A 25,057-nucleotide genomic window follows, 5' to 3' on the forward strand; every position below is an offset into this window, starting at 1 on the left:
TCTGTCAATGTTCTGTTACCATGTTGGATCCACCTCTGTCAATGTTCTGTTACCATGTTGGATCCACCTCTGTCAATGTTCTGTTACCATGTTGGATCCACCTCTGTCAATGTTCTGTTACCATGTTGGATCCCACCTCTGTCAGTGTTCTGTTACCATGTTGGATCCACCTCTGTCAATGTTCTGTTACCATGTTGGATCCACCTCTGTCAATGTTCTGTTACCATGTTGGATCCACCTCTGTCAATGTTCTGTTACCATGTTGGATCCACCTCTGTCAGTGTTCTGTTACCATGTTGGATCCACCTCTGTCAATGTTCTGTTACCATGTTGGATCCACCTCTGTCAGTGTTCTGTTACCATGTTGGATCCACCTCTGTCAATGTTCTGTTACCATGTTGGATCCACCTCTGTCAATGTTCTGTTACCATGTTGGATCCACCTCTGTCAATGTTCTGTTACCATGTTGGAACCACCTCTGTCAATGTTCTGTTACCATGTTGGATCCACCTCTGTCAATGTTCTGTTACCATGTTGGATCCACTTCTGTCAATGTTCTGTTACCATGTTGGATCCACCTCTGTCAGTGTTCTGTTACCATGTTGGATCCACCTCTGTCAGTGTTCTGTTACCATGTTGGATCCACCTCTGTCAATGTTCTGTTACCATGTTGGATCCACCTCTGTCAATGTTCTGTTACCATGTTGGATCCACCTCTGTCAATGTTCTGTTACCATGTTGGATCCACCTCTGTCAATGTTCTGTTACCATGTTGGATTCACCTCTGTCAGTGTTCTGTTACCATGTTGGATCCACCTCTGTCAGTGTTCCGTTACCATGTTGGATCCATGGGTTCTTAGAACGGTTCTTTCCACTACTCAGTGTTCTGTTACCATGTTGGATCCACCTCTGTCAGTGTTCTGTTACCATGTTGGATCCACCTCTGTCAGTGTTCTGTTACCATGTTGGATCCACCTCTGTCAGTGTTCTGTTACCATGTTGGATCCATGGAAGTTCTTAAAACGGTTCTTTCCACTACTCAGTGTTCTGTTACCATGTTGGATCCACCTCTGTCAGTGTTCTGTTACCATGTTGGATCCACCTCTGTCAGTGTTCTGTTACCATGTTGGATCCACCTCTGTCAGTGTTCTGTTACCATGTTGGATCCATGGAAGTTCTTAGAACGGATATTTCCACTACTCAGTGTTCTCTACTATATGCTGCTGTTTTGTTGTGAGGCCCCGCCTCCTTTTTATCTCTCCTCTCCTCTCCCTTCCCAGTCCCAAGCAGTCTCACTAACTCATCACTCTCTCTCCTCTCCTCTCCTCTCCTCTCCCTCTCCTCTCTCTCTCCTCTCCTCTCCCTCTCCTCTCCTCTCCTCTCCTCTCCTCTCCTCTCCTCTCCTCTCCTCTCCTCTCCTCTCCTCCCTCTCCTCTCCTCTCCTCTCCCTCCCCTCCCCTCCCTCCCTCCTCTCCTCTCCTCTCCTCTCCTCTCCTCTCCCTCCCTCCCCTCCCCTCCCCTCCTCTCTCTCCTCTCCTCTCCTCTCCTCTCCTCTCCCCATGACAAAGCGTTCATCAGTCCTGATCGCATAGTGTATCCTTGAGCTGCCCCACTTCACGGTGCGGGCCACTCGGCCCTAGATCCTCTCCTTCCGACCATGCTCCAGAGCTGGACACACAGCCTGGGAGACGGTTCCCTACCCTGGGGTCAACGATGCCCTGCTCAGCCATGTCTACACAGAACCAGGTACACACACGCTCACCTGCTCAGCACCAGCTAACTAAACACTGAATTACAGTTAGTCATTACTGCGGTGTTTCTAGTTACAGTGTAAAGATCATTACTCATCAAAAATGTCTGTAAAATCCCATTACAGTGTTCAGTTTATTTTTATATGACGTTATTCGGTGAAACACTATCAAGAAAAACCTGACACTTACAAATATACATGATGTGTTGCTCCTAGGTCAGCTTGTTCCGTTGTAACTGTAACACAGCAACCAGACATGGACTTGGCAACATCTTGTAGTGTTCTATAAAGTCCAACAGTTGTTTGTTGGCTCAGCACCTTTCTCTGTGTGTGTCTAGTAGTCCATTAAAGGGAGTCAACCTGCTGGTACTGGTTAATACACTATACGTTATTTTACATTTGAGTCATTTAGCGGATCGCTCTTATCCAGGAGCGACTTACAGGAGCAATTAGGGTAAGTGCCTTGCTCAAGGGCACATCGACAGATTTTCCACTAGTGTTCATGTGCCTTTTTGTGAATGACCTCATTACTGGGTCTTACAGAGACAACTCACTTTTATAAAAGAAGAAGACATTGCTACTTCTGTTGTTGATCAGTGCAATAAAATAAGTCCCAAATGGAAAGGAAACAGATTGTCATCTGTAGCCCCGATGAAAATCAGTCAAAACAACCTCGATAACTCAATGCATGCACCAACTCCTATTGAGTGGTATCGTTTTGATATCGTTTTGGTGTCGGGTTTCGTAACACTAAGTCAACAGAACTAGTATCATGACACCCCACCCCCGCCTTGCCCAGTGTGAGGTAGAGGACCTGCAGCCGTGGGTAAATTAACTCCAACTATTTTACGCTCCATGTCTTCCAGCATGCCTTAATGGTCTCATAATAAATGGGAGGCTGTAAAAAAGGGCTGAATTCAATTCAGTAGCTTTTCTCATGCAGCCGGTAGCATCTGGCCTGTTCTCTGGAGGCACGGGGATTTTCCAAGCCATTAGGATCATGTTGTTGAGTATTCCGTCAACATGGCCTCAGCCAAGCTACCTTTTACCCTGAGACCAGCCCAGCGCAGAGCAGCGGAGCGCCCGCCAAATTATTAAACTGCTCTCCTGTGGAGTGAAGTCAAATATTCCTCTCGCTCTGCCTGTCTGTCTCTCTACCTGGCTCTGTCCTCTAGCTCTGCCTGTCTGTCTCTCTACCTGGCTCTGTCCTCTCGCTCTGCCTGTCTGTCTCTCTACCTGGCTCTGTCCTCTCGCTCTGCCTGTCTGTCTCTCTACCTGGCTCTGTCCTCTAGCTCTGCCTGTCTGTCTCTCTACCTGGCTCTGTCCTCTAGCTCTGCCTGTCTGTCTCTCTACCTGGCTCTCTCCTCTAGCTCTGCCTGTCTGTCTCTCTACCTGGCTCTGTCCTCTAGCTCTGCCTGTCTGTCTCTCTACCTGGCTCTGTCCTCTAGCTCTGCCTGTCTGTCTCTCTACCTGGCTCTGTCCTCTCGCTCTGCCTGTCTGTCTCTCTACCTGGCTCTGTCCTCTAGCTCTGCCTGTCTGTCTCTCTACCTGGCTCTGTCCTCTAGCTCTGCCTGTCTGTCTCTCTACCTGCCTCTCTCCTCTAGCTCTGCCTGTCTGTCTCTCTACCTGGCTCTCTCTCTAGCTCTGCCTGTCTGTCTCTCTACCTGGCTCTGTCCTCTAGCTCTGCCTGTCTGTCTCTCTACCTGGCTCTCCTCCTCTCCCTCTGCCTGTCTGTCTCTCTACTGGCTCTCTCCTCTCCCTCTGCCTGTCTGTCTCTCTACCTGGCTCTGTCCTCTAGCTCTGCCTGTCTGTCTCTCTACCTGGCTCTGTCTCTAGCTCTGCCTGTCTGTCTCTCTACCTGGCTCTGTCCTCTAGCTCTGCCTGTCTGTCTCTCTACTGGCTCTGTCCTCTAGCTCTGCCTGTCTGTCTCTCTACCTGGCTCTGTCCTCTAGCTCTGCCTGTCTGTCTCTCTACCTGGCTCTGTCCTCTCGCTCTGCCTGTCTGTCTCTCTACCTGGCTCTGTCCTCTCCTCTGCCTGTCTGTCTCTCTACCTGGCTCTGTCTCTAGCTCTGCCTGTCTGTCTCTCTACCTGGCTCTGTCCTCTAGCTCTGCCTGTCTGTCTCTCTACCTGGCTCTCTCCTCTAGCTCTGCCTGTCTGTCTCTCTACCTGGCTCTGTCCTCTAGCTCTGCCTGTCTGTCTCTCTACCTGGCTCTGTCCTCTAGCTCTGCCTGTCTGTCTCTCTACCTGGCTCTGTCCTCTCGCTCTGCCTGTCTTGTCTCTCTACCTGGCTCTGTCCTCTAGCCTCTGCCTGTCTGTCTCTCTACCTGGCTCTGTCCTCTAGCTCTGCCTGTCTGTCTCTCTACTCTGGCTCTGTCCTCTAGCTCTGCCTGTCTGTCTCTCTACCTGGCTCTGTCCTCTAGCTCTGCCTGTCTGTCTCTCTACCTGCCTCTCTCCTCTAGCTCTGCCTGTCTGTCTCTCTACCTGGCTCTCTCCTCTCCTCTGCCTGTCTGTCTCTCTACTGGCTCTCTCCTCTCCCTCTGCCTGTCTGTCTCTCTACCTGGCTCTGTCCTCTAGCTCTGCCTGTCTGTCTCTCTACCTGGCTCTGTCTCTAGCTCTGCCTGTCTGTCTCTCTACCTGGCTCTCTCTCTCTCTGCCTGTCTGTCTCTCTACCTGGCTCTCTCCTCTCCCTCTGCCTGTCTGTCTCTCTACCTGGCTCTCTCCTCTCTCCTCTGCCTGTCTGTCTCTCTACCTGGTCTCTGTCCTCTAGCTCTACCTGTCTGTCTCTCTACTGGCTCTGTCTCTAGCTATGCCTGTCTGTGTCTCTACCTGGCTCTCTCCTCTCCCTCTGCCTGTCTGTCTCTCTACCTGGCTCTGTCCTCTAGCTCTGCCTGTCTGTCTCTCTACCTGGCTCTGTCCTCTAGCTCTGCCTGTCTGTCTCTCTACCTGGCTCTGTCCTCTCGCTCTGCCTGTCTGTCTCTCTACCTGGCTCTGTCCTCTCGCTCTGCCTGTCTGTCTCTCTACCTGGCTCTGTCCTCTATTTCTGCCTGTCTGTCTCTCTACCTGGCTCTGTCCTCTAGCTCTGCCTGTCTGTCTCTCTACCTGGCTCTGTCCTCTAGCTCTGCTCTGTCTGTCTCTCTACCTGGTCTGTCCTCTAGCTCTGCCTGTCTGTCTCTCTACCTGGCTCTGCCTCTCGCTCTGCCTGTCTGTCTCTCTACCTGGCTCTGTCCTCTAGCTCTGCCTGTCTGTCTCTCTACCTGGTCTGTCTAGCTCTGCCTGTCTGTCTCTCTACCTGGCTCTGTCCTCTAGCTCTGCCTGTCTGTCTCTCTACCTGGCTCTCTCCTCTAGCTCTGCCTGTCTGTCTCTCTACCTGGCTCTGTCCTCTAGCTCTGCCTGTCTGTCTCTCTACCTGGCTCTGTCCTCTAGCTCTGCCTGTCTGTCTCTCTACCTGGCTCTGTCCTCTAGCTCTGCCTGTCTGTCTCTCTACTGGCTCTGTCTCTAGCTCTGCCTGTCTGTCTCTCTACCTGGCTCTGTCTCTCGCTCTGCCTATCTGTCTCTCTACCTGGCTCTGTCCTCTCGCTCTGCCTGTCTGTCTCTCTCCTGGTCTGACCTCTAGCTCTGCCGGTCTGTCTCTCTACCTGGCTCTGTCTCTAGCTCTGCCTGTCTGTCTCTCTACCTGGCTCTCTCCTCTAGCTCTGCCTGTCTGTCTCTCTACCTGGCTCTGTCCTCTAGCTCTGCCTGTCTGTCTCTCTACCTGGCTCTGTCCTCTAGCTCTGCCTGTCTGTCTCTCTACCTGGCTCTGTCCTCTCGCTCTGCCTGTCTGTCTCTCTACCTGGCTCTGTCCTCTAGCTCTGCCTGTCTGTCTCTCTACCTGGCTCTGTCCTCTAGCTCTGCCTGTCTGTCTCTCTACCTGGCTCTGTCCTCTAGCTCTGCCTGTCTGTCTCTCTACCTGGCTCTGTCCTCTAGCTCTGCCTGTCTGTCTCTCTACCTGCCTCTCTCCTCTAGCTCTTTCTGTCTGTCTCTCTACCTGGCTCTCTCCTCTAGCTCTGCCTGTCTGTCTCTCTACCTGGCTCTGTCCTCTAGCTCTGCCTGTCTGTCTCTCTACCTGGCTCTCTCCTCTAGCTCTGCCTGTCTGTCTCTCTACCTGGCTCTGTCCTCTAGCTCTGCCTGTCTGTCTCTCTACCTGGCTCTGTCCTCTAGCTCTGCCTGTCTGTCTCTCTACCTGGCTCTGTCCTCTAGCTCTGCCTGTCTGTCTCTCTACCTGGCTCTGTCCTCTAGCTCTGCCTGTCTGTCTCTCTACCTGGCTCTGTCCTCTAGCTCTGCCTGTCTGTCTCTCTACCTGGCTCTGTCCTCTCGCTCTGCCTGTCTGTCTCTCTACCTGGCTCTGTCCTCTAGCTCTGCCTGTCTGTCTCTCTACCTGGCTCTGTCCTCTAGCTCTGCCTGTCTGTCTCTCTACCTGGCTCTGTCCTCTAGCTCTGCCTGTCTGTCTCTCTACCTGGCTCTGTCCTCTAGCTCTGCCTGTCTGTCTCTCTACCTGCCTCTCTCCTCTAGCTCTGCCTGTCTGTCTCTCTGCCTGGCTCTCTCCTCTAGCTCTGCCTGTCTGTCTCTCTACCTGGCTCTGTCTCTAGCTCTGCCTGTCTGTCTCTCTACCTGGCTCTCTCCTCTAGCTCTGCCTGTCTGTCTCTCTACCTGGCTCTGTCTCTAGCTCTGCCTGTCTGTCTCTCTACCTGGCTCTGTCCTCTAGCTCTGCCTGTCTGTCTCTCTACCTGGCTCTGTCCTCTAGCTCTGCCTGTCTGTCTCTCTACCTGGCTCTGTCCTCTAGCTCTGCCTGTCTGTCTCTCTACCTGGCTCTGTCCTCTAGCTCTGCCTGTCTGTCTCTCTACCTGGCTCTGTCCTCTAGCTCTGCCTGTCTGTCTCTCTACCTGCCTCTCTCCTCTAGCTCTGCCTGTCTGTCTCTCTACCTGGCTCTCTCCTCTAGCTCTGCCTGTCTGTCTCTCTATCTGCCTCTCTCCTCTAATGTATGTGTTGGTTGAGTAGTGAGGAAAAACCTACTAATACTTCTGACTTAACCCACCGATATGTTCTGTTGACTTAACCCACCAATATGTTCTGTTGACTTCACCCACCAATATGCTCTGTTGACTTAACCCACCGATATGTTTTGTTGACTTAACCCACCGATATGCTCTGTTGACTTAACCCACCGATATGCTCTGTTGACTTAACCCACCAATATGTTCTGTTGACTTCACCCACCAATATGTTCTGTTGACTTAACCCACCAATATGTTCTGTTGACTTAACCCACCAATATGTTCTGTTGACTTAACCCACCGATATGTTCTGTTGACTTCACCCACCAATATGTTCTGTTGACTTAACCCACCAATATGTTCTGTTGACTTAACCCACCAATATGTTCTGTTGACTTAACCCACCGATATGTTCTGTTGACTTAACCCACCTAAATGTTACCATAACCACCAATACCTTATGTGGTCCTCTGTAGCTCAACTGGTAGAGCACGGCACTTGTAACGCCAAGGTAGTGGGTTTGATCCCCGGGACCACCCAAAAATGTATGCACGCGTGACTGTAAGTCGCTTTGGATAAAAGTGTCTGCTAAATGGCTTATTATTATGTTACCATAACCACCAATACCTTATGTTACCATAACCACCAATACCTTATGTTACCATAACCACCAATACATTGTTACCATAACCACCATTACCTTATGTTACAATGCAACCCAGATGAGGTAACACTTATACCAATCTGTTCCACTACATAGAGCTGTCCTGTGAGGCCTGTTGTACTCGACTGAGACTGAGGAGACGGGAGAGGGGGGGAGGGGAGAGGAGAGGAGGGGGAGAGGAGAGAGAGGAGGGAGATAAGGAAAGAAGAGAGAGAGCAGGAGAAGAGAGGAAGATGAGAGAGCAGGGCGCGATGAGGTTTCGGTCCACACCACAGTTAACCTTGCTGAATAGTTTTGGTTTCCTGTGGCCACTGTGGTCTTGTCCACACTGTAACATTATGATGGAACGTGGCTCTCACTGGGCTGCTCCTGGTCACCCTCTCCTCTCCTCTCCTCTCCTCTCCTCTCCTCTCCTCTCCCTCTCCTCTCCTTCCCTCTCCTCTCCTCTCCTCTCCTCCCCTCTCCTCTCCTCTCCTCTCCTCTCCTCTCCTCTCCTCTCCTCTCCTCTCCTCTCCTCTCCTCTCCCTGTAACAGAGTGAAGAGAAGGAAGCCAACAGCCTTTCTTACAGTAGTAAAGCCTGATGAAAAGCCCACTAAAGTCATTGCTCTTTATTTTACAGTCTTTAAAGCCATTGAATGTTAAATGCGGGGACTATATTGAGTACATAACTGTTACATAGAGCCACTGCTTCGCCACTGGGTTGTGAAAGTGCCATGTAAGGGCAACTGTGTTGTTTCTCTGTACGACTGCCACCGTTCTGTTCCTGGGACTGGGCTTACGTCCCAAATGGCACCTATTCACTACATAGTGTACTGCTGTTGACCAGAGCCCTATTTGGGGACGCAGCCTCTGTTCTGGCTCCTTGGAAGAACATGAAGCCTCACAGCGCAGGTGTCCTGCTGGTTCCTGACTGTCACCAGCTCCACAGGCCCTGGCTGCGTCTCAAATGCCACTCTATTCCCTATACAGTGCACTACCTTTGACCAGAGCCCTATGGGGAATATGGTGCCATTTGGTCCCCAGCTCACTACCTTTGACCAGAGCCCTATGGGGAATATGATGCCATTTGGGATACAGCCCTTCCATGGTCCCTCCCTCCGTCTCCTTTTGAAGTGGGCTGTGTCAATAGAGGAAAGGTGTTTCATATCGGGCCCTAGCTGATAACACACCACAGACTACTCAGTCAGTGTCCTTCACCAGAGGCACGTGGGCAGATCCTTTCATTCTCTGTCTTCCTATCCAGGGAGGAAAAAAAGGTTCCCAGTTTTAATCTGGAGGTACTGACAGACTGCTAAGTGTTTCTCAAAATAAAAGGAGCTCAGAGAAGCTGTAAAATCTCCCCAGATGCTTTAATTTGTGGAGCGAGATAAAATTAGAGTAAAAGACTGGTGGAGTCATGGTAGATACAGTGGGGGGGGGGAAAGTATTTAGTCAGCCACCAATTGTGCAAGTTCTCCCACTTAAAGAGATGAGAGAGGCCTGTAATTTTCATCATAGGTACACGTCAACAGTGACAGACAAATTGAGAAAAAAAGATCCAGAAAATCACATTGTAGGATTTTTAATGAATTTATTTGCAAATTATGGTGGAAAATAAGTATTTGGTCAATAACAAAAGTTTCTCAATACTTTGTTATATACCCTTTGTTGGCAATGACACAGGTCAAATGTTTTCTGTAAGTCTTCACAAGGTTTTCACACACTGTTGCTGGTATTTTGGCCCATTCCTCCATGCAGATCTCCTCTAGAGCAGTGATGTTTTGGGGCTGTCGCTGGGCAACACGGACTTTCAACTCCCTCCAAAGATTTTCTATGGGGTTGAGATCTGGAGACTGGCTAGGCCACTCCAGGACCTTGAAATGCTTCTTACGAAGCCATTCCTCCGTTGCCCGGGCGGTGTGTTTGGGATCATTGTCATGCTGAAAGACCCAGCCACGTTTCATCTTCAATGCCTTTGCTGATGGAAGGAGGTTTTCACTCAAAATCTCACGATACATGGCCCCATTCATTCTTTCCTTTACACAGATCAGTCGTCCTGGTCCCTTTGCAGAAAAACAGCCCCAAAGCATGATGTTTCCACCCCCATGCTTCACAGTAGGTATGGTGTTCTTTGGATGCAACTCAGCATTCTTTGTCCTCCAAACACGACGAGTTGAGTTTTTACCAAAAAGTTCTATTTTGGTTTCATCTGACCATATGACATTCTCCCAATCCTCTTCTGGATCATCAAAATGCACTCTAGCAAACTTCAGACGGGCCTGGAGCATGTACTGGCTTAGCAGGGGGACACGTCTGGCACTGCAGGATTTGAGTCCCTGGCGGCGTAGTGTGTTACTGATGGTAGGCTTTGTTACTTTGGTCCCAGTTCTCTGCAGGTCATTCACTAGGTCCCCCCGTGTGGTTCTGGGATTTTTGCTCACCGTTCTTGTGATCATTTTGACCCCATGGGGTGAGATCTTGCGTGGAGCCCCAGATTGAGGGAGATTATCAGTGGTCTTGTATGTCTTCCATTTCCTAATAATTGCTCCCACAGTTGATTTCTTTAAACCAAGCTGCTTACCTATTGCAGATTCAGTCTTCCCAGCCTGGTGCAGGTCTACAATTTTGTTTCTGGTGTCCTTTGACAGCTCTTTGGTCTTGGCCATAGTGGAGTTTGGAGTGTGACTGTTTGAGGTTGTGGACAGGTGTAGTTTTATACTGATAACAAGTTCAAACAGGTGCCATTAATACAGGTAACGAGTGGAGGACAGAGGAGCCTCTTAAAGAAGAAGTTACAGGTCTATGAGAGCCAGAAATCTTGCTTGTTTGTAGGTGACCAAATACTTATTTTCCACCATAATTTGCAAATAAATTCATTAAAAATCCTACAATGTGATTTTCTGGATTTGTTTTTCTCATTTTGTCTGTCATAGTTGACGTGTACCTATGATGAAAATTACAGGCCTCTCATCTCTTTAAGTGGGAGAACTTCAACAATTGGTGGCTGACTAAATACTTTTTTCCCCACTGTAGCTGGAACACCACTGTTAGTTACACTGCAGTTTGGATACTGCAGCTAACTTTACACTGCAGTTTGGATACTGCATCTAACTTTACACTGCAGTTTGGATACTGCAGCTAACTTTAAACTGCAGTTTGGATACTGCAGCTAACTTTACACTGCAGTTTGGATACTGCAGCTAACTTTACACTGCAGGTTGGATACTGCAGCTAACTTTACACTGCAGTTTGGATACTGCAGCTAACTTTACACTGCAGTTTGGATACTGCATCTAACTTTACACTGCAGTTTGGATACTGCAGCTAACTTTAAACTGCAGTTTGGATACTGCAGCTAACTTTACACTGCAGTTTGGATACTGCAGCTAACTTTACACTGCAGGTTGGATACTGCAGCTAACTTTACACTGCAGTTTGAATACTGCAGCTAACTTTACACTGCAGTGTGAATACTGCAGCTAACTTTACACTGGCAGTTTGAATACTGCAGCTAACTTTACACTGGCAGTTTGAATACGTCTTACTTTACACTGCTAGTTTGAATACTACTAACTTACTGCAGTTTGAATGCATCTTACTTTACACTGGGAGTTTGAATACTGCTTACTTTACAGTGGCGGTTTGAATGCTGCTTACTTTACAGTGGTAGTTTGAATACTGCTTGCTGTAATTTACAGTGGCAGTTTGAATGCAGCTTACTTTACATAGGTAGTTTGAATACTGCTTACTTTACAGTGGAAGTTTGAATTCTGCTTACTTCACACTGGCAGTTTGAATGCATCTTACTTTACAGAGCTAGTTTGAATACTACAATACTATTGGCGACCATGGTACACCTTCCTCCCTGCGCTTTGTAGCCATAGAAACATCCACATTTCACCAAGAGGAGGAGACATCGTATGTAAAGTAAAACTCGCCTACACACAATACCCCATAACGTCAGCGGAATTATGTTTTTTTCAAAATTCTTTACAAATTAATTAAAAATGGAAAGCTGATATGTCTTGAGTCAATAAGTATTCAATCCCTTTGCTATGGCTAGCATAAATAAGTTCAGGAGTAATAATGTGCTTAACAAGTCACATAATACGTTGCATGGACTCACTCTATGTGCAGTAATAGTGTTTAACATGATTTTTGAATGACTACCTCATCTCTGTACCCCACACGTACAATTATCTGTTAGGTCCCTCAGTCGAGCAATGAATTTCAAACACATATTCAACCACAAAGACCAGGGAGGTTTCCCAATGCCTCACAAAGAAGAGCACCTATTGGTAGATGGGTAAAAAATAGCAGACATTGAATATCCATATGAGCATGGTGAAGTTATTAATAACACTTTGGATGGTGTATCAATACACCCAGTCACTACAAATATACAGGCGTCCTTCCTAACTCAGTTGCTGGAGAGGAAGGAAACCGCTGAGGGATTTAATCACGAGGCCAATGGTGACTTTAAAACCGTTAGAGTTTACTGGCTGTGATAGGAGAAAACTAAAGATGGATCAACAACATTGTAGTTACTCCACAATACTAACCTAAATGACAGAGTGAAAAGAAGGAAGCCTGTACAGAATAACAAATATTCCAAAACATGCATCCTGTTTGCAACAAGGCACGAAAGTAAAACTGCAAAAAATTGGCAAAGAAATGACCTTTATGTCATGAACACAAAGCGTTATGTTTGGGGCAAATCCAACACAACACATCACTGAGTACCACTCTTCATATTTTCAAGAATGGTTGTGGCTGTATCATGTTATGGGTATGCTTGTCATCGGCAAGGCGCTAAGCACAAGCAAAATTCTTGAGGAAAACCTGGTTCAGTCTGCTTTCCAACAGACACTGGGAGACGAATTAACCTTTCAGCAGGACAATAACCTTAAACACAAGGCCAAACATCCGCTGGAGTTGCTCACCGAGACGACAGTGAATGTTCCTGAGTGGCTCAATTACAGTTGACTTAAGTCAGCTTGTAAATCTATGGCAAGACTTGAAAATGGCTGTCTAGCAATGATCAACAACCAATTTGATTGAGCTTGAATAATTATTTTAAGAATAATGTGCAAATATTGTATAATCCAGGTGTGGAATGCTCTTGGAGACTTACCCAGAAAGACTCACCGCTGTAATCGCTGCCAAAGGTAATTCTAACAAGTATTGACTTGGGGTGTTGCATATTTCAACAATGCTTAGGCCTCTACTTCCAGCTTATACATACTATATACATTTTATGGACACAGTCAATTTAACAATAATTCTATTTTGTTTGTTTGGGGTGTTGAATATTGGTGTTTTATTTGTAATACATTTTAAACAAATGTTCGAAAAAAGAATTCTCACTTTGTTAGAGTATGTTCTGTAGATCGTTGACAGAAAAAAAAAAAAAAAAAAAAAATGTAATCCCACTTTGTAAAACAACAAAAATGTGGAAAAAGTCAAGAGGTGTGAATACTTTCTGAAGGCGCTGTACTTTATTTTGACATGGCCTATTGATCAACGAGACACATGACTTCTTCTCAGGGGCTAAGTGGTCAGGTCGCGTCCAAACGTCAGTCACCCTGTACTCATCCTGAACAATGGATTTAAGGGAGCTACAAGGAACGAATCTCTGCCTCTTTTGTTGAGTGCTCCAATTCCTTTCTGCCTCAAATGAGTCCTTTTTTGGACGTTTTTCTTGGTCAGCCCTTCTCGTGGTTTTAGTCACTGTTGTTGAGCACCCCTCCTTCCCTTTTGGTTGTTGAAACTAAGGCTGAACCAGAACTCCTAGTGTGAAGACTGATGACTTTATAGTGGTACTTTGAATGCTGCTCACTTTCCAAACTACTATGACTGTGGTTTGTGGGAACAGATTACAGTTAGGGTCTCTTCTCCCCTCAGAGACCAGAGGTATATTTTATGAGAGGGTTCTGTAGAAAACAGTGTCATGCTTTATGGGTCTGGTTGTCTAATGAAAATAGAGAGGTGGTCTGTGGGGACGTATCTGAGTGGATGACTCTGCACGTGTGTGTGTGTGTGTGTGTGTGTGTGTGTGACAGCCTCCAGTTTCAGGCCCTCTGCCCCTCAGCTCTGTCAACTGCCCAGCGGGGAGGTTAGGGGAAACACAGGGTTACCACTACACTGCACTACAGTACACTACACTAACCTACACTACACTACACTACACTACCCTACACTACACTACCCTACACTATCCTACACTACACTATCCTACACTACACTACCCTACACTACACTACCCTACACTACCCTACACTACACTATACTACACTATCCTACACTACACTACCCTACCCTACACTACCCTACCCTACACTACACTATACTACACTACACTACCCTACACTACCCTACACTACCCTACACTACCCTACACTACCCTACCCTACACTACACTACCCCACACTACCCTACCCTACACTACCCTACACTACACTATCCTACACTACCCTGCCCTACACTACACTACACTACCCTACACTACCCTACACTACACTACTCTACTCTACACTACCCTACACTACACTACACTACACTACACTACCCTACACTATACTACTCTACACTACCCTACACTACACTACCCTACACTACCCTACACTACACTACTCTACACTACACTACACTACACTACCCTACACTACCCTACACTACACTACTCTACACTACACTACACTACCCTACACTACACTACACTACACTACACTACCCTACACTACACTATACTACACTACACTACCCTACACTACACTACACTACTCTACACTACCCTACACTACCCTACACTACACTACACTACCCTACACTATACTACTCTACACTACCCTACACTACACTACCCTACACTACACTACACTACCCTACACTACCCTACACTACCCTACCCTACACTACACTACCCTACACTACACTACACTACACTACCCTACACTACACTACCCTACCCTACACTACACTACACTACCCTACACTACCCTACACTACACTACACTACCCTACACTACACTACACTACTCTACACTACCCTACACTACACTACACTACCCTACACTTCCCTACACTACACTACACTACCCTACACTACCCTACACTACACTACCCTACACTACACTACACTACCCTACACTACCCTACACTACACTACACTACCCTACACTACCCTACACTACACTACACTACACTACACTACCCTGCACTACCCTACACTACCCTACACTTCACTACACTAACCCATACACTACACTACACTCACTCCTACACTACCCTGCCACTACACTACACTACACTACCCTACACTACCCTACACTACCCTACACTACCCTACACTACACTACCCTACACTACACTACACTACACTACACTACACTACCCTACACTACCCTACACTACCCTACACTACACTACACTACACTACACTACACTACACTACACTACACTACACTACACTACCCTACACTACACTACACTACCCTACACTACACTACACTACTCTACACTACACTACACTACACTACCCTACACTACCCTACACTACACTACACTTCCCTACACTATACTACACTACTCTACACTACACTACACTACACTACCCTACACTACACTACACTACCCTACACTACACTACCCTACACTACCCTACACTACCCTACACTACACTACACTACCCTACCCTACCCTACACTACACTTCCCTACACTATACTACACTACTCTACACTACACTACACTACCCTACCCTACCCTACACTACCCTACCCTACACTACCCTACACTACACTACACTACTCTACACTACACTACACTACACTATCCTACACTACACTACCCTACACTACCCTACACTACCCTACACTACCCTACACTACACTACTCTACACTACACTACACTACCCTACACTACCCTACACTACACTACACTACACTACACTACACTACACTACACTACACTACCCTACACTACACTACACTACCCTACACTACCCTACCCTACACTACACTACCCTACACTACACTACTCTACACTACACTACACTACACTACCCTACACTACACTACCTACCCTACACTGCACTACTCCTACACTACACTACTCTACACTACACTACACTACACTACACTACACTACCCTACACTCCCTACACTACACTACACTACACTACACTACACTACACTACACTACCCTACACCCTACCCTACACTACCCTACACTACACTACACTACTCTACACTACACTACACTACCCTACACTACCCTACCCTACACTACACTACCCTACACTACACTACACTACCCTACACTACATTACACTACTCTACACTACCCTACACTACACTACCCTACCCTACCCTACCCTACACTACACTTCCCTACACTATACTACACTACTCTACACTACACTACACTACCCTACCCTACCCTACACTACACTCACACTCCCTACTCCTACACTACACTCCTTACACTACTCCTACACTACCCTACCCAGACACTACACTGCCCTACACTACACTCCCTACACTATAGCCTACACTACTCTACACTACACTACACTACCCTACCCTACCCTACCCTACACTACACTACCCTACACTACACTACACTACCCTACCCTACCCTACCCTACACTACACTTCCCTACACTATACTACACTACTCTACACTATACTACACTACCCTACCCTACCCTACACTACACTACACTACACTACACTATCCTACACTACACTACAGTACACTACACTACCCTACACTACACTACACTACACTACACTACCCTACACTACACTACCCTACACTACACTACACTACACTACACTACACTACACTACACTACACTACACTACACTACCCTACCCTACACTACCCTACACTATACTACACTACCCTACACTACACTACACTACACTACACTATCCTACACTACACTACACTACACTACACTACACTACCCTACACTACACTACTCTACACTACCCTACACTACACTACCCTACACTACACTACACTACACTACACTACCCTACACTACACTACCCTACACTACACTACCCTACACTACACTACACTACCCTACCCTACTCCTACACTACACTACACTACACTATACTACACTACCCTACCCTACCCTACACTACACTACACTACACTACACTACCCTACCCTACACTACACTACACTACACTACCCTACACTACACTACACTACACTACCCTACACTACACTACACTACACTACCCTACCCTACACTACACTACACTACCCTCACTACACTACACTACACTACCCTACACTACTCTACAATACCCTACACTACACTACACTACACTACCCTACCCTACACTACTCTACAATACCCTACACTACACTACACTACACTACCCTACCCTACACTACACTACACTACACTACACTACACTACTCTACAATACCCTACACTACACTACACTACACTACACTACCTACACTACTCTACAATACCCTACACTACACTACCCTACACTACACTACTCTACACTACCCTACACTACACTACACTACACTACTCTACAATACCCTACACTACACTACCCTACACTACACTACTCTACAATACCCTACACTACACTACACTACACTACACTACACTACCCTACACTACTCTACAATACCCTACACTACACTACACTACACTACCCTACCCTACACTACTCTACAATACCCTACACTACACTACACTACACTACCCTACCCTACACTACTCTACAATACCCTACACTACACTACACTACACTACCCTACCCTACACTACACTACACTACACTACCCTACACTACTCTACAATACCCTACACTACACTACCCTACACTACACTACTCTACACTACCCTACACTACACTACACTACACTACTCTACAATACCCTACACTACACTACCCTACACTACACTACTCTACAATACCCTACACTACACTACACTACACTACACTACACTACCCTACACTACACTACACTACACTACACTACTCTACACTACCCTACACTACACTACCCTACACTACACTACTCTACACTACCCTACACTACACTACACTACACTACCCTACACTACACTACCCTACACTACACTACACTACACTACACTACACTACCCTACACTACACTACAGTACACTACACTACACTACACTACACTACACTACACTACACTACACTACCCTACACTACACTACACTACACTACCCTACACTACACTACACTACACTACACTACACTACCCTACACTACACTACACTACACTACTCTACACTACCCTACACTACACTACAGTACACTACACTACACTACACTACACTACACTACACTACACTACACTACCCTACACTACACTACACTACACTACCCTACACTACACTACAGTACACTATTTGCACTGGTTGTAGTTTCATGAAAGCTTTGTTGTTTTTCGATTAATTCACTCAAGTCCCCCTAGGCCCTGGAAGTATTGCCAGTCTATTAACTGTAAAAGGTGTATTTATAACCGGAGTGATGTTCCATGGAGCTCTCTGAACCCTACAGATGGTGCAGCTGGAGTCTGGCTACAGAAGACACTGCTGCAGGGGAGAGGTGGCCAGGCCTGGGTTGCTGGGTGATATACGAGCTGTGACATATCTTTAGCATGACGGAGACCTGGAGAAGGAGAGGCAGCAGCGGGCTGGCCAGATGGAGGAATGAACACTGGCAAGACCAGGGGAGAGCCCTGGGGAGACCAGAAACCAGGGGGGCCTGGGAGAGAAACCAGGGGGGGGCCTATGAGCAAGGCCGACAGGGGGAGAGCCTGGGAGAGAGCAGAAACCAGGGGGAGAGGCCTAGGAGAGACCAGAAACCAGGGGAGAGCCCTGGGGAGAGAGCAGAAACCAGGGGGAGAGCCCTGGGGAGAGACCAGAAACCAGGGGGAGAGCCCTGGGGAGAGACCAGAAACCAGGGGGAGAGCCCTGGGGAGAGAGCAGAAACCAGGGGGAGAACCCTGGGGAGAGACCAGAAACCAGGGGGAGAACCCATCACCCCTCCAGCTTTACTTCAGACAACCCAGCAGCCATCCAGCTTTACTTCTATTAAACCCACCTTTGGCACCTAATGTGATTTCAGTCAGTTTCCTCACAAAGGCCCACATGTTCTCCTGAGGTGTCTAGAGAGCAGCAGATCCCTGATCTAACATCGTGCCCATAAGATCCCATTTAAGGAATGTGTGGATACAGGAGGACTCTTTCACTACATTCCTCTAGTCTAACACCATGTTGGCCCAGCCTGTTAGCTCATGGATGGGGTACTCTGTCCGTCTATTGACTGTTGGCCCAAACTGTTAGCTCATGGATGGGGTACTCTGTCCGTCTATTGACTGTTGGCCCAGCCTGTTAGCTCATGGATGGGGTACTCTGTCCGTCTATTGACTGTTGGCCCAGCCTGTTAGCTCATGGATGGGGTACTCTGTCCGTCTATTGACTGTTGGCCCAGCCTGTTAGCTCATGGATGGGGTACTCTGTCCGTCTATTGACTGTTGGCCCAGCCTGTTAGCTCATGGATGGGGTACTCTGTCCGTCTATTGACTGTTGGCCCAGCCTGTTAGCTCATGGATGGGGTACTCTGTCCGTCCATCCTTATTCATTGTTCTACAAAGAAAAGTTGAAGAAAGTATTTTGGCGGTCTGTGTTTTGGCGGTCTGTGGTTTTGGCGGTCTGTGGTTTTGGCGGTCTGTGGTTTTGGCGGTCTGTGGTTTTGGCGGTCTGTGGTTTTGGCGGTCTGTGGTTTTGGCGGTCTGTGGTTGTCACAATTGTCAGTAAAGAGATGAGGAGCTTAATGGAAACCCTCTACATGTCTGTTTCAGCGCAGGCTTGCTGGGCTGGCCTCTCACTCAAGACTCCATCACGCTTTGAAGAGCTGTCGTATTGGTTTCTCCTGAATTCATGCCTGTCTGTCTGCTTGTCTGCTGCACGGATTGACATCCGGGGAAAGACGAGAGAGATACGTTTTCATTTGTTGGCAAACGTTATTTCAACCTTTATTTCTGACGTTATGAGCAAGTCGTGTCAACATCATAGAACTGATAAATAAATCTCAGAGCAACTTGAGACGGGTCTTGTCAATGAAAAGTTAAATGAGCCACAGACTGGTCCACTCTCTGCTCTTAGAGGAGTGTGATGATGTTTTAAGTTGATCCAGACAGAACCCCTTTGTTCCTCTTCTCTATCCCCCTCAGTGCTCTGAAGACTGTTCTGATGGTCTGGGTTTCTTTCTATGCAGCTAATAATAGAAGCAGGGACTTGGGGGGCCAATGGAAATCAGCTAATAGGAGAAGCAGGGACTTGGGGGCCAATGGAAATCAGCTAATAGGAGAAGCAGGGACTTGGGGGCCAATGGAAATCAGCTAATAGGAGAAGCAGGGACTTGGGGGCCAATGGAAATCAGCTAATAGGAGAAGCAGGGACTTGGGGGCCAATGGAAATCAGCTAATAGGAGAAGCAGGGACTTGGGGCCAATGGACATCAGCTAATAGGAGAAGCAGGGACTTGGGGGGCCAATGGAAATCAGCTAATAGGAGAAGCAGGGACTGGGGGGCCAATGGAAATCAGCTAATAGGAGAAGCAGGGACTTGGGGGGCCAATGGAAATCAGCTAATAATAGAAGCAGGGACTTGGGGGGCCAATGGAAATCAGCTAATAATAGAAGCAGGGACTTGGGGGCCAATGGAAATCAGCTAATAATAGAAGCAGGGACTTGGGGGGCCAATGGAAATCAGCTAATAATAGAAGCAGGGACTTGGGGGCCAATGGAAAACAGAAGAACAGAAGTTTGTTGTTGTTGCTGTCTCACATTTGATTAGTTACATGGATTTGCATACAACACGTTTAAGGCGATGCGGTGTACTTGACAGAACTCTCTGCTGGCTACTCTCCTCTACGCCCACGACCCCACCCTACAACCTTCACTCCATAAGCTCAGCCACTCCCACAGCCCTGCGGTGCTTACTCCCACCACTACGCCCCCTCGGGCCCCTAGCGGAGCCTGACGTCTCTCCTCTCCTCAGGGTGGATCAGACCCGTCGTTTATCACCGTCTCTCTCCATCCATCAGCCATCGTTTCCTCATGCCGAGCTGAAAGACGATATTTAAAAGAAATCAGGAAACGTCAGTACAGGAGAATTCTCCATGTGTCTTTGAGGGGAGCCTTCGCTCATTTCCGTCCCGGGAAATAAGATGTGATTGTAACTAAGCATGGAGGTTGGAGGGAGGGAGGGAGGGAGGGAGGATAGCTAACCAGACCTTTTATCTGTACCCTCATACACTTAAAGCCAAGCCCTGCATAATAAAAGCAGACAGACCTTAGGAAGACCAGAGGATAGACAGACAGACAGACAGACAGACAGACAGGCAGGCAGGCAGGCAGACAGACAGACAGACAGACAGACAGACAGACAGACAGAAGGAAGACCAGAGGACGGACGGACGGACGGACGGCGGACGGGACGGACGGACGGACGGACGGACGGACGGACAGACAGACAGACAGAACGAAGACTAGAGGACGGACAGACAGACAGTAGGAAGACAGTAGGAAGACTAGAGGACGGACAGACAGACAGTAGGATGGAAGACCAGAGGACAGAAAGACAGACAGAGACAGACAGACAGACAGACAGACAGACAGAGACAGAAGACAGACAGACAGACAGAACGAAGACTAGAGGACGGACAGACAGACAGTAGGAAGACTAGAGGACGGACAGACAGACAGTAGGAAGACCAGAGGACGGACAGACAGACAGTAGGAAGACAGTAGGAAGACTAGAGGACGGACAGACAGACAGTAGGATGGAAGACCAGAGGACAGAAAGACAGACAGAGACAGAGACAGACAGACAGACAGACAGACAGACAGACAGACAGACAGTAGGACGGAAGACCAGAGGACAGACAGACATGTACAGTAGAGCTGTAGCCAGCTACTTTACAGAAAGTCAAAGTTGTTTTTCTCTCTGAATTAAATTACAAGCGCTGCACTACTTTGTACCAGGAGAGAATGTGTAAATGACAGCGTGAATGAATGAGAACAATGATTAGTTGGACATGAAGCCACCAGACAGACAACAGAGGGCCAGTGATTAGTTGGACATGAAGCCACCAGACAGACAGCAGAGGGCCAGTGATTAGTTGGACATGAAGCCACCAGACAGACAACAGAGGGCCAGTGATTAGTTGGACATGAAGCCACCAGACAGACAACAGAGGGCCAGTGATTAGTTGGACATGAAGCCACCAGACAGACAGCAGAGGGCCAGTGATTAGTTGGACATGAAGCCACCAGACAGACAGCAGAGGGCCAGTGATTAGTTGGACATGAAGCCACCAGACAGACAGCAGAGGGCCAGTGATTAGTTGGACATGAAGCCACCAGACAGACAACAGAGGGCCAGTGATTAGTTGGACATGAAGCCACCAGACAGACAACAGAGGGCCAGTGATTAGTTGGACATGAAGCCACCAGACAGACAACAGAGGGCCAGTGATTAGTTGGACATGAAGCCACCAGACAGACAACAGAGGGCCAGTGATTAGTTGGACATGAAGCCACCAGACAGCAGAGGGCCAGTGATTAGTTGGACATGAAGCCACCAGATAGCAGAGGGCCAGTGATTAGTTGGACATGAAGCCACCAGACAGCAGAGGGCCAGTGATTAGTTGGACATGAAGCCACCAGACAGACAGCAGAGGGCCAGTGATTAGTTGGACATGAAGCCACCAGACAGACAGCAGAGGGCCAGTGATTAGTTGGACATGAAGCCACCAGACAGACAACAGAGGGCCAGTGATTAGTTGGACATGAAGCCACCAGACAGACAACAGAGGGCCAGTGATTAGTTGGACATGAAGCCACCAGACAGACAACAGAGGGCCAGTGATTAGTTGGACATGAAGCCACCAGACAGACAGCAGAGGGCCAGTGATTAGTTGGACATGAAGCCACCAGACAGACAGCAGAGGGCCAGTGATTAGTTGGACATGAAGCCACCAGACAGACAGCAGAGGGCCAGTGATTAGTTGGACATGAAGCCACCAGACAGACAACAGAGGGCCAGTGATTAGTTGGACATGAAGCCACCAGACAGACAACAGAGGGCCAGTGATTAGTTGGACATGAAGCCACCAGACAGACAGCAGAGGGCCAGTGATTAGTTGGACATGAAGCCACCAGACAGACAGCAGAGGAATAGGAGAAGAGATCAGTAGAGCATTAAACCTGACATTAATAGATACTGTGATAGACAGTAACAGGCTGTACACACACACACACACACATACACACACACACACACACACACACACAGAATTTTTAGAATGTGAGAAAGACGGGTGAGGAATTTCTTGCAGGATTTTGAACAGGTGAGCTGAGATTGTTCCCACTGATAGTTCAGCATTTGCCATGTTTTGGGGTTGTGTTCGGATGTTCAAGGCACACATCACGCTTGGAATGACTGACTTACTAACCAAAAGACGTAAGCCGTTGTTAAATCCATCTGTCATACACCTGTGTCTTATCTGGGCTAAGAACAACAGCAATTAGTTTTGGGTATCATGTTTGTTCCCTCATTTTTGTTTTGATTAATGTCTTTTAAATGATTATCATGATAATTGAGTGTTACTGTTTGGTGTTTGTGTGAAAGGGTGTGTGTAAAATGGCTTTCATGCTGTCTGACACATGGCACTTTCCTTGTTTGTTTTATGATTTTTATATTGCTAAGTAAGTGTTCTGTAGTAGCAGATGAAATGCAACCACCGTGCATTTTATAAAACCTGTTGAGGATATTTACTATTTGAAAGAGATTTTTGTGAAAAGTAAACATGGATTGGAATGTTTGGGAGTTGCAATTTCTAAGAGACAAAATGTTTCTTTTTATATATGGTTTCTGGTTCATGTAGTGGTGCATTGTCATGCCAAACTGTTTCAATTGTGATTGGCTTCTGAATTATACTGCTATTGTTGAGTGCACAGAGTGTAAAGGTATCGGGGTGTGTTTCTCCACTAAGTTAGTTTCGTTTAGGCCCAATGGTTCTTTGGTGTCATGCATAGATTTTCACACGTCATCCTAAACAATGGTTGTAATGTAGACTGTAAGGAGCCATTGGGCCTAAACGGAGCTGGCTTGGTGGAGAAATACATTTTGATATTTTTTGTGCTCTGTGCGTTTAACGATAGCAGTATGATTTGGAAGTTAATCATAATTGAAACAGTACTGGCGCAGTGGTCTAAGGCTCTGCATCGCAGTGCTAGCTGTGCCACTAGAGATCCTGGTTCGATTCCAGGCTCTGTCGTAGCCGGCCGCGACCGGGAGACCCATGGGGCGGCGCACAATTGGCCCAGCGTCGTCCAGGGTAGGGGAGGGAATGGCCGGCAGGGATGTAGCTCAGTTGGTAGAGCATGGCGTTTGCAACGCCAGGGTTGTGGGTTCGATTCCCACGGGGGGCCAGTATGAAAAAAAATAATAATTATGTATGCATAATGTATGCACTCTGGATAAGAGCGTCTGCTAAATGACTAAAATGTAAATGTAAATGGCACCCTATTCCCTGTATAGTGCACTACGTTTGATCTGGGCCCATGGGCTAACAGGGCTCTTGTCAAAAGTAGTGCACTATATCCAGTAGGGAACAGGGCAGTAGTGCACTATATCCAGTAGGGAATAGGGTGCCATTTCAGAGGCCCATATTAACCACTGTAATGAATCTGTCACCATCGTCGTATGAAGCGGACCAAGGCGCAGCGTGATATGCGTACATCTGTTAATGAGTACTTAATGACAATAACAAAACAACAAAACGATACGTGAAGTCCTATGGTTAACAAAACACAAACCTCTCCGGAACAAGATCCCACAAATGACAAGTGCAAAACAGGCTGCCTAAGATGGTTCCCAATCAGAGACAACAGGCACAGCTGCCTCTGATTGGGAACCACCCCGCCAACATAGAAACACATGAACTAGAACATGAACATAGAACACTAAACATAGAAACTAACACCCTGGCTCAACATATAAGAGTCCCCAGAGCCAGGGCGTGACAGAATCAAGGAACAGGAATGTGTTTGTGTTCATCAGCTATCCTACTGATCTGGCTCCCTGCTGTTTGTGTGGCTAACCCCAATCCTCAACCCTCAGCCCCAATCCTCAGCCCTCAGCCCTATACCCTAACCTCAGCCCCAACCCTCAGCCCTATACCCTAACCTCAGCCCCAACCCTCAGCCCTATACCCTAACCTCAGCCCCAATCCTCAGCCCCAACCCTCAGCCCTATACCCTAACCTCAGCCCCAATCCTCAGCCCTATACCCTAACCTCAGCCCCAACCCTCAGCCCTATACCCTAACCTCAGCCCCAATCCTCAGCCCTCAGCCCCTATACCTAACCTCAGCCCCAATCCTCAACCTCAGCCCTATACCCTAACCTCAGCCCCAATCTACAACCCTCAGCCCCTATATCCTAACCTCAGCCCCAATCTCAACCTCAGCCCTATACCCTAACCTCAGCCCCAATCCTCAGCCCTATACCCTAACCTCAGCCCCAATCCTCAACCCTCAGCCC

The 25,057-nt window shown here is 47.7% G+C and overlaps 1 long non-coding RNA gene across 1 annotated transcript in view; it reads left to right on the forward strand.

Annotated features, from left to right (window-relative positions):
* The first annotated feature begins 1,695 nt into the window (after positions 1–1,695).
* The window catches only part of LOC123493074, a 63,871-nt gene continuing 40,509 nt past the window's right edge, over positions 1,696–25,057 (forward strand). The window contains exon 1 of the long non-coding RNA XR_006661967.1: positions 1,696–1,746. This is a non-coding gene — a long non-coding RNA (uncharacterized LOC123493074). The remainder of the gene's footprint in view (positions 1,747–25,057) is intronic.

The sequence above is a fragment of the Coregonus clupeaformis genome, chromosome 18 (genome assembly GCF_020615455.1).
Source record: "Coregonus clupeaformis isolate EN_2021a chromosome 18, ASM2061545v1, whole genome shotgun sequence".
Lineage (NCBI taxonomy): Eukaryota > Metazoa > Chordata > Actinopteri > Salmoniformes > Salmonidae > Coregonus > Coregonus clupeaformis.